This window comes from Cydia pomonella, chromosome 8, assembly GCF_033807575.1.
Source record: "Cydia pomonella isolate Wapato2018A chromosome 8, ilCydPomo1, whole genome shotgun sequence".
Classification (NCBI taxonomy): Eukaryota; Metazoa; Arthropoda; class Insecta; order Lepidoptera; family Tortricidae; genus Cydia; species Cydia pomonella.
In genome coordinates, this window is record NC_084710.1 from 22250704 (window position 1) to 22259638 (window position 8935).

Here is an 8935-nt window from a genome sequence, read left to right on the forward strand (position 1 = left end):
TGTAGTGTTCCTGCCTGCCGGCGAGTAAGGCTGCCAGAGCTCAACGAGGGGGGGTTTAGGGTCGGCAACGGGCATGTAACTCCTCTGGAGTGGCCGGCGTACATAGGCTACGGAGACTGCTTACCATCAAGTGGGCCGTATGCTTGTTTGCCACCGACGTAGTATACATTTTTTTTAACTATGTATGTACGGGTCAAATCTTGCAACCACTTCCCGGTTTCCGATGAACCTGAAAATTTGTATACATGACTTACATTGTAAGTCGGGTGACAGTGCAATATTATGGTACCATCGAGCTGATCTGATGATGGAGACAGGAGGTGGCCATAGGAACTCTGTGATAAAACAACTCAACCTAATTGTGTTTAAGGTTTTAAGAATTGGCTCAATGAGCCTGTGAAAAGAAAAGTACGATAAAAGCTTGTACCAAAAATTAAATTTTATCCAAAAACTTTTTATTAAAAAGACACGATCCTGGCCGCTACCATATAATCGAAGTTAGACTTGGACCTAGCTAATGACTAAGTGTGGTCGTAATTAATGTCACACTTCTATGAAAATATGACGTTTCTATTGACACTCTTACTTTGTCCCGTTCTAATCAGTACAAAGTTAACTTAGACGGACTTTACGCTCTCATTTAAAAAAAACGACCTTTATTAAACCAGAAAAACAATATGAAAATTGACATGAATATTGAAATGACATAATATCTATGTCTGGTAGTAATTTCCATTGTGATTGCAGTCCACATCAAAAGGGACCTTGTGGCGGTCAGCGCTTACGTTGCATAGTACTGGATTAGTATTGGCGCGCCGCTAATAATGGCGTAAACGCCGACCGCCATAAGCTCCCTTTTGATATGGACTGTCACATGAAATTCGGTATTGAGATATTTTGAGGCCTAAAGAAGGACATGAGATAGTTTTTCTAAATCATCATCAAGTTACGCGGACAGAAGCCAGTAAGGAATATCCTGACAAACATTGGATGTGTGGTCATAATTTTTATCTTTGCTAACATTGATGAGTGATGACACACGAGGCATCCGCTATAGTCGTAGGTACCATTTCTGATAAAACGATGACTATTCACGTAGGTATAATGTTGTAGTCCCTTATTCTATTAGGACCATAACATTAAAATCATGAAAATATCAAAAATATATCTATTCAAATATCAAATATCAAACATTTATTCAGCAAATAGGCCACAGGGGCACTTTTACATGTCCATTTTTACAAACAATAAATAAATAAATAAAAAAAACAATTACAAATATCGAATCTATGAAATAATAAATACTTTATTAGAGATGTATACTGTCTCTAAATGTCAAATTACACAAAAAAAACTATGATAAAAAAATAAAACCATAAAATACTAAAATTCTTTAGAGATGTATAAGTCTCTAAGTGTCAGAGATAAAATATAAAAATATATATTAAATTATCCTTAGAGATGTATTTAAAATAAAATACCCCCATTTAGGTTTAAATAATCTTTATTACTCATAAGAATATTACAATTCAGTTACATGAGTAAACATAATGCTAATACTTCGCCCTATATCGCACTATAAGCCTCCTTTCACATACTACCCCCACTGCTGAAACCAGATGGGTCACTTGCCTACACTGCTGAAGAGAAAGCGAACTTATTTGCTTCCATCTTCGCTGAATCTTCACGTCTAGATGTAACTGGCGCAAAACCTCCTAGTCCACTAGTTTGCGAGACTTCTATGTCGGACATACGCATACGTCAGACGGAGGTCCGCAAAGTGCTGCAAAACCTAGACGTGAACAAAGCAAGTGGTCCTGACGGTATTTCAGCCATAGTTCTTAAAACCTGTGCTCCTGAGCTATGTCCCATATTGACGCGCTTCTTCCGCCTCTCTATGACTACCGGTCAGGTTCCGAAATCTTGGAAGCTTGCTAATGTGCAACCAGTACCGAAAAAAGGTAGCCGGGCTGACCCTGCCAACTATAGACCGATTTCGGTCACTTCCATACTCTGTAAGAGTATGGAACGTGTACTGAATAACCGACTCCTGGCATACCTAGAAGCGAACGACCTGCTCAGTGACCGGCAGTACGGGTTCCGCCGAGGCCGGTCTACTGGAGATCTTCTAGCGTATGCCACCCACATCTGGAGTGAGGCCATCGAAAAGAATGGAGAGGCTTTAGCCGTCTCTCTAGATATATCGAAGGCTTTTGACAGGGTCTGGCACGAGGGCCTTATTAGCAAGCTACCGTCCTTCGGTTTTCCCCCTAGTTTTTGTGACTGGGTATCAGACTTTCTGAGGGATCGATCGATTCGTGTGGTCATTAATGGCTGCTCGTCCGATCAATTGGCAATCAATGCCGGAGTCCCTCAGGGGTCCGTGCTTTCAGCGACCCTTTTCCTGCTCCACATAAACGACCTGCTGAAACCAGGTACGTTCGGATATGCAGATGACACTACGGTTGTTGAAAGCTACATACCCAATTCACGAGCTAGTGGAGTCCAAATACAGGCGCTCAGGGAGGCAATGGTCGAACGCATGAACGTGTCACTAAAGGCAGTCTCTGATTGGGGTGAAGCCAATTTGGTCTCGTTCAATGCTAGTAAGACCCAGGCGTGTCTTATCTCCGCCAAACGGAGTCCATTCCATCTGACTCCTACTTTCCGAAATGTATCCCTTCCGATAACCGACCATCTTGAGCTTCTCGGAATCTCGCTGACTTCGAAACTCAACTTCGGCCCGCACATCGAGTCGAAAGCACAGTTAGCAGCAAAAAAGCTGGGCATCCTCAACAAGGTGAGGCAGTATTTTACACCTAGGCAACTGCTCGACCTTTACCTAGCACAAGTGCGATCGTGTGTGGAATACTGTTCGCATCTGTGGGATGGTTCAGCAAAATACCAGCTTGAGGCGCTCGAGTCAGTTGAGAGGAGAGCCAAGAGAATCATTAATGATGACGATCTGACGAATGCTCGACTCCAAAGTCTGGAGCATCGTCGCAAGGTTGCCAGCCTAACGATCTTTTACAGGATACATTTCGGAGAGTGTGCCGAGGAACTGCACAACCTTATTCCTCCGTCCCCATTTCACCATCGGACTACCAGACAATCGGCACTCCGGCACCGCTTCATGGTAGGTATTCCACAAATACGCACGAAGCGTTTTGCTTCAACATTTCTTATGCGAACTGCCAAGGAGTGGAATGCCCTGCCCGAGTCTGTGTTTCCGCATGAGTACAATCTGGGTCTCTTCAAGGCTAGGGTAAATAGGTATCTCATAGGTAAGCGTGCTCCACCGTAGACCGCATCATCACTTACCATCAGGTGAGATCGTGGTCAAACGCTTGCCTATCGTTATAAAAAAAAAAAAAAAAAAAAAAAAACTTACAAAGTGTTTTCCAAAGTCCTTTGCAACCGCCTCACTCGAAATCCCGAGAATGCCAACCTCCCGAGCAAGCCGGCTTCCGAAGCAGATTTTCTACTGTAGTTCACCTTCACGCGGTAAAACAGTTGATGGAGAAATGTCACGAATACAATCGGTCCTTATGTATGATCTCTGTCGATTATGAGAAGGCCTTCGACAGCGACGAGCACTGGGCCGTGTTTGACGCTCTTCATCGCTGTTCTATAGATGCGCGCTATGTCGATTTGCTTCGAAAGCTGTACGGCTCGGCAACCATGCAAATCCGTCTTCACAAGACAAGTGACCCGATTTCCATTAAAAGGGGCGTGCGACAAAGAGATACCATTTCACCCAAGCTTTTTACGGCAGTCCTAGAAGACGTCATAAATACGCTTGCATGGGAGAGAACCGGTATTAAAATCAATGGTGTCTTCTTGTCGCACTTTTTTGTTTCGCCGACGATATTGTTTTGTTAGCTGAGTCTCTGGATGAGCTTCAAAGCATGATCCAGAAACTATACCATGCATCTTTAAACGTAAATCTCCAGATGAATATGTCCAAGACCAAAGTTATGACGAACATCACTGGCAATTCGAATCTTACCATAACGGTGGAAGCCGAAAAACTAGAGGTGGTCAAGCAATACGTGTATCTTGGACATATTCTATCTTTTGACAAAAAACAACCAGAAAAGGAGATCTCCAGGAGAATCCAGCTGAGTTGGGCTGCAGTCAACAAATTAATGGACATCCTTAAATCTGCTAATGTTCCACAATGCCTGAAAACTCGCCTCTTTAGCCAATGTGTCCTGCCCACCATGACATACGGTGCCGAGACATACGCTCACTAAGCAGGCTGTGCATAAAATACGAGTAGCAAATAGAGCCATGGAGCGCGCCATGCTCGGCATTAAACTTCAAGACCGAGTGAGGAATGTCGAGATCCGACGCCGCACCAAGGTGCGAGACGTAGGTGAGGTCATTACCAAGCTAAAATGGAATTGGGCGGGACATGTTGCCAGGCAGAGTGATAGCAGGTGGACCAAAATGTTGACGGATTATTGGCCGCTTTCGGATGAAAGAAGCGCCTGGTGTCCGTTGGCTCGTTGGGTGGATGACGGTCGAAAAATCGAGGGACACTTCTGGATGCGACTAGCCCAGGACTGGGATAAGAGGCGTACATGAAGAGAGGCCTATGCTCAGCAGTGGGCGAATGGAGGCTAAAATGATGATGATGATGACTAATACTACCAATTATATTTGTTACATTTATATTGACGAGTACATTTTACAGACAGATTTTATTTTGACGACCGGTTTGGCCTAGTGGGTAGTGACCCTGCCTACGAAGCTGATGGTCCCGGGTTCAAATCCTGATAAGGGCATCTATTTGTGTGATGAGCATGGATATTTGTTCCTGAGTCATGGGTGTTTTCTATGTATTTAAGTATTTATAAATATTTATATATTATATATATCGTTGTCTAAGTACCCTCAACACAAGCCTTATTGAGAATATTGAGCTTACTGTGAGACTCAATTTGTGTAATAATGTCCTATAACATTTATTTATTTTAACTTTATTAAATGCAAATATTTTTACATTCTTGCAAAACTAGACAAAGAAATATTGATGTGGGTAGGTAGACATTTTTATAAATAATTTGCCCGCAGCAACTTACTCAAGCAAGTACGAGCATTACCATGCGCAAGGTATCAGGCTAACCAGAGCTGCAGATTGCGAGATTTCTTCTCTATTCTCATCTTATCCATCTCGTATTTAACAAAGTTAATGTAACTAATAACAAAATACGAATACGGGGGTCTCGACGCCAACTTGCTTGCTTCTTCACTCCCACGTATAGGTCTCTACGCCACTCGGGTCTCAATGCAGACCTTTCTTTCCAGTCGCCGGGACCGATACCAAACCATTCCGTGTCGCGCTTGCAGGAGTCCCTAAAGGTCTTCGCACACTATATCAATTCCACACCAACTCAACTCACTTTTGGTTCAGCTTAGTGGACGACGAGTGGACGACGCGTAGACCACCCGACAGTACTTAAATGTTAAACATTGTACTGTAGGACATACAAGATAAGGCTTTAATTCCAATATTTAATTTTGAGTCGAGTGGCTGTTGAGTTGTAATAGTGTGCTAAGACCTTAAATCTTAACACATTGAGTGCCGGGAACCCGCTCGGCGGGCGCTCCGTTCGTAGTCGCTTTCCTCTAGTAAAACGCTAGAATCGGCTACGCGTGTAGGCCTACGAAAACGTTGGCAGTGAATGCGTTAAGAGGCCGGTATCGATTTTAGTCGCAAAAATGTCAAATTGATAGACTTAGTCGATGAAACTGTACACCTTTTGTTAACTATTAGAAATAAAAAGTACTGGTTTCTATTAGCACGTCTTGTTATCTTTCATTTTAATTAATCATTTTTTTGAAAACAGACTCACTTAATCAGTAATGATTTATTTTCCAAGACCGAGATAACTTGGCAGCGATTTTGATAACTCAGTCTGTGGAAGTGTTGAGTAAGCGTAATCATTTCATAGACGTTTGACGTTTGAAATAACACTTGCACGGTCTAGGCTATTAAAATCGCTGTCAACTTATCTTGGTCTGATTACGCAATTACGCACATGAGGCTTAGTTTCGCTAAGTTTTTTTCTCTCCACACGTGAATATGGAAATACAGTAAGTATGCTTTAAAAAAATATAAATATAATAAACAAGGGGAAAAATAAATTGGCGTAGTATAAAAGAAACAAGTCAATTTCATAGATTTTATTATTTTAATACTTAACCAGTATTATTCCAATGCCAATCAACAGTTTACATTTAAACACGTTTTAGTTAAAAACTTACAAAGAATGCATCTAAAGTGAACCTATGAAAACCTAGGGTTATCAATATCATTATAAAAGAAAAAAAAAAGAATTTAATTAAGAGGAAAGGGGACGAACGCTTCTCCATACAAACGTAGTCCCCATTTTCCTCTCTGGCTATTAACATAATGATTTTATGTAATGACCATAGCTATGCCCCTTCGTTTGCGTGGTTCGATTTTTTTGTTTATCTTAAGTGTAAGGAGCAAAAAACAAACTCCACTTAAATCCTCCTAACTCTCAAAACAATTAAAAATTCGACAAAATCAAACGAAGGAATATAATCAAATCGCAAAAAAATATTTTCAATAATGTTAATATCCAGAGGGAAATGGGGACGTTCATCTTAAACAAAAAAAAAATAGACACAACCAACACATTCCACCAACATAAGAAAAAATAAAACAAATTATATTTACATAGAATCTAAACTTGTTCTTACACATTCATTTCATGATATTAAATTGCAATATCCACAAATTCTTAAAGACATACGGTCACACTACGTCTAATATATAGGCAATAAGGTCGTGTATACATATTTTTGGTACTTTGTCCGTATCGATATTTTTAGACGTGACTGTACAAATACATATACTCCTTCCTTGCCGTATCCGGCAATGGCGACTCCATCAACAATTCTTGTCCGGATTATGAAATGCCCTTATGTGGCTCGCAAAACCAAACTTTGTTTTGAAGATGCGGTCACACGATGCGCAATGGAGTTGTCCAGTCGAGTTGCGGGTGTATGTGTAGGAGGGCTTAGGTCGCGTCTTGCAGATATGACGCTTAGCATCTAGGTCTTCCAGACGCTGCTGCTCAAATTGAGCTACTTTCTTTTGAACACTAGAACGCCATTCCGATCTTTGCAATGCAATGCCCTCCCAGCAGTCAGTCGGTATCCCGCAAGCGACGAGGTGGCGTTTGAGAACGTCTTTATGTCGCAGGTATTGGCCCCCCTGCTTCCGTTTTCCACAAGAGAGCTCCGAGTAGAAAATTGCTTTGGGCAGTCTCTCATTCTCCATACGCACGACATGGCCACACCACCTTAGCTGATGCTTCATGATCAGTGCTTCTACTGTACTTTCTACTGTACAAAGCGCTGTGAAGGTACAGTCAAAAGATTTGATTTGTGACCCATTTCGTACCTTGTGGCAGTTACAATAGTATGAAGCTATAAGGTCTCTAGCGACTTTCATGTTGTTTGTCACAGTGACACGGTACGAAATGGGTCGCAAATTAAATATTTTGACTGTACTCCCTTATGCTTGTAATGTACATGATACTTACTAATAGCCCCCGTTTATTCTGACAAAATCGTAACCACGGAACCCTACACTGATGACCCGACATGTTCTTGGCCGAGATTTTATGCTATTCTACCCTGTATCACGAGCTTTTTTATGCTATTTCACCCTGTCCCACGAGCTTTTTTATGCTATTTTACCCTGTACCACGAGCTTTTTTATGCTATTTCACCCTGTACCACGAGCTTTTTTATGCTATTTTACCCTGTACCACGAGCTTTTTTATGCTATTTTACCCTGTACCACGAGATTTTATGCTATTTTACCCTGTACCACGAGCTTTTATGCTATTTTACCCTGTACCACGAGCTTTTATGCTATTTTACCCTGTACCACGAGCTTTTTTATGCTATTTTACCCTGTACCACGAGCTTTTATGCTATTTTACCCTGTACCACGAGCTTTTATGCTATTTTACCCTGTACCACGAGCTTTTATGCTATTTTACCCTGTACCACGAGCTTTTTTATGCTATTTTACCCTGTACCACGAGCTTTTTTATGCTATTTTACCCTGTACCACGAGCTTTTTCGATCCTAATAGGAATGAGTATATGGGTAGGTATATAAATTCCCAAATTAAAAAAAAGTGTAGTGTAAAACTTTAAATAAAATAATCTAGGAACGAAAAATTTATAGAAATTTTGGGATAGGTATAAAACCTTAACGGTCCGATTGGCAGAATGATTAAGACACGTTTAAGATCTTGGAAAGATCGATAATTAAACGACATGTCAAAATTGACGTATATTTCGATTCCGCTGTGATCCCAATAAGATCTGTCGATGATTTCTGACGTCAAAGTGGCATTGGTTGCCCGAATCGAGCTGCTTCTGTCAATTAAAAACAAACCTACAAACGATATCTAAATGCGAACATATCTAAACGAGAACTTATAGTTATCGTATTTCATTCTTTGAATCGGGCCGTAAGTTTAACCTCCTGATGACTGGATCAAAATTTGGCAGCTTAAATGAACTCTCTAATTTTTGTGAAAACAAAGAACCATAAAGCGCCTACTTATATACAGTGAGCTGCAAAGATGACGGACCCCCCATGCATAGAAACTTGTTTGCAAGGGGGGCGGTTGCGAGGATCAGACATGAAGCATCTAAATCTCCTAAACCTAAATATCATATTTAATATAAAAAATATATTTTAGTTGTTTGTTGACTTGCCTGACATTTAAATGTACTTCTGGTCTCCCGCGATACAGGCCTAGCCTAGTGCGGGGACTGCTGGAAACTCTGTTGTCAATCTAGTTATGCACCAGCTCCTAAAAACAACTGCTGTATACTTTTTCTGTGTTCTTTTCTGTGCAATAAACATATTTTTT